This window comes from Solanum dulcamara, chromosome 11, assembly GCF_947179165.1.
Source record: "Solanum dulcamara chromosome 11, daSolDulc1.2, whole genome shotgun sequence".
Classification (NCBI taxonomy): domain Eukaryota; kingdom Viridiplantae; phylum Streptophyta; class Magnoliopsida; order Solanales; family Solanaceae; genus Solanum; species Solanum dulcamara.
The window spans coordinates 7,378,350-7,381,030 of NC_077247.1; the positions used below are offsets into that span (position 1 = coordinate 7,378,350).

General features: G+C 38.9%; 1 pseudogene; it reads left to right on the top strand.

The window, feature by feature from the left end:
• Positions 1–2,206: 2,206 nt before the first annotated feature.
• On the top strand, positions 2,207–2,324 carry LOC129875333 (5S ribosomal RNA; annotated as a pseudogene).
• The last annotated feature ends 357 nt before the right edge of the window (positions 2,325–2,681 follow it).

Consider the following 2,681-nt stretch of genomic DNA (forward strand, 5'->3'; position numbering starts at 1 on the left):
CGAATTCGAGAATGTGGGGTGTAACACTTTCACTTAGGCCAGGCCAGGATTGGTTATCATGCGTACTTCTTTGCATTGTTTGTCGTTTCCCGACGTGAGGGGGAAGGTACGACCTATACATAGGATTTGTGAAGTTATGATGTGTCATGTACACATATGATATGATATGATATGTTATGACTATCTGATATGATATGATTTGTTATAGAGATATTTCCTACTCTGGAGTTATGATGTGTTGTGACGCTAGTGACTGGGCAGCGACCAAGATTTGTTCACCGAGTTCCATAATGGGGCCGGATATGGCATATATTTTCTGCATACATTATCTGTGGTTATGAAAAGCATTTTGGTATTCTAAATATTTTGCTCATTTTTGCACCTTCTGTTATGGTAATGGCTTTAGTTATTAGAGTCCATATTTTACATACTCGGTACATTGTCCGTACTAACCCCCTTTCTTTGGGGGCTGCGTTACATGCCCGCAGGTACAGACGCTCAGTTTGCTGATCTGCTTGCCTAGGACATCTACCCTATTAGTTGGCAGTGCTTCTTTTTCCGGGGCCCTATTTTGGTACTAACTTTTTTGGTGTACATTTTTACATGTTGATTAAGGGTATGACAAGGACCTATCCCATCATATGACTAGGCCATCATTCTGTAGAGGTTTGTAGACTTGTGATATCGGTTATATATGTATGTTTTGGGCTTTGTGTTTCGTGATGGCCTTAACGTCCCTCTTGTGTTATATCTGTTCTCATGCGCTCTTTAGCAACCCCTTTTTGACTCCTACTTTTGTCTATTCTACTAACACGCTAAGTGGTGCTAAGGGTACGTATGGGTGCCCAACTTGGGCACCAGTCATGGCCTACGGAGTTGGGCCGTGACAAAAGTGGTATCAGAGCAGCTCATCCTTAGAGTGTCTACAGACCGTGTCTAGTAAAGTCTTGTTTATTAGTGTGTTGTGCACCACATCTATAAATAGTAGGCTACAGGACATTTAGGATATTACCTTTCTTTTATATCTAAGATTGTGCGATAAAGCCGAGTCATAGGGAATGAAATTTCTTATACTAACTTGTGATTTCAGCAGAAGGACAATATCGATAGAAGAAAGTAACAGATGATATTGGAGGTTACAGAGCATGCATGTAAGCAAAGGAACGAAGGAGATATGTCAGGTGAGGTATGGAAATATGATTGACATGTAAGGTTGAAAGGTGAAAGAAAAGTAGACAGGAAAGTGTAACAAATGCAGTTTGAGTTGGACACATGAGGTAAGTCCATTATTTTCATATGGTTATTGATATTAAAAGCCATGTGTGGCTGTGATATGAAAAAATATATGTTGGTCATGTGAGGCATTGTTTGTATTTTCTGAGTACAGGTTTAGGATAGTAAGGAATATAGAGGAAACTCTGCCGATTTGTTTTTTAGAAATAGAAAGAGAATGAGATATAAGGTTGTAATATATCTTGAAAGATTGTATCCACGGTAACGATAAGGATGGAAGCTCATGAAGCAGAAAGGGGTATTGTGTATATATACCTCCACCTTGGAAAATAGTGGGATCCCTCGAGGATAGGGAATAGAAATTGCAAAACAACTGAAGCACTGTGAAATTATCAAAGGAACAAGTGGTATCCTTTGGGGAAAAAAGGTGATAAGAAAATGTGAAACATGTGGCATCAAAGTATAAGTGCCCCCGAATGGAGAATCGGACACGATTATAAGCACTAGTATGTACTGATTGGGATGAATGAAATGTGGCTTCGGCTAAACTACTACATTAAGTTATATGACTCGAGTATCAGTACTTGGACTAAATTATGTACTATCTATCGAAAATACTAAGCACCCTATGGTGGTACTAGGGTTTCTTATAGGGGAAACTTAAAGTATGGGTGATCTAACAGAGGGTGTGAACATGGTGAAGCATGTTAAATATGTTGGAATAGAATCATTTGCATATGGATAATTGAAAATAAACAAAGGATGACATGGGTACACCCTAAAAGGGGAAAGTGGATAAGAGAAGTACAAGCGTAAGAGAAAATCAACTGACGCTATCATATGTAAATGGGAATGCTTAAACTTCAAATAATATCCCATAAGGAATGGATGGATCTCGAGGCCAGCAATAAATAGATAGAATCTGCGGTATTTGAGACCGTGTGAGAAACCATTGGTGGAGACCTTAAGGGATGGATGCGATTATACCAGCACTAACGCACTGGATCCCATCAGAACTCTAAAGTTAAGTGTGCTTGGGAGAGAGTAGTACTAGGATGGGTGACCCCCCGAGAAATGAAAGAGGATATGAAACACAAGTATCCGTACCTATTCCCTACATCTACAAGTAATCCTAACCTTTGCAACTCTGATATTGATTGCTCAATGAAAGTATATGTTATGGCAACGGGACAAAGAAACTTTTCATATAGTTGGTATAAGATCCGGAGGAAGATTTTGGTTCACATTTGAGGACGAATGTTCTAAAGGAGGAAGGATGTTACACCTCGTACTTTTGTACCTTGGAATACTTCTTAAGGTTCTTAAGTTTCTGGGAAGGCTCTTAAGTTTCTTAAAAGTCGTCATGTGATTCAGATAATCTATAACACTATCAAATAATCCTAAGGAAAGGAGAAGGAGATACTCTATAAGAGAGAAGATTGTAAATA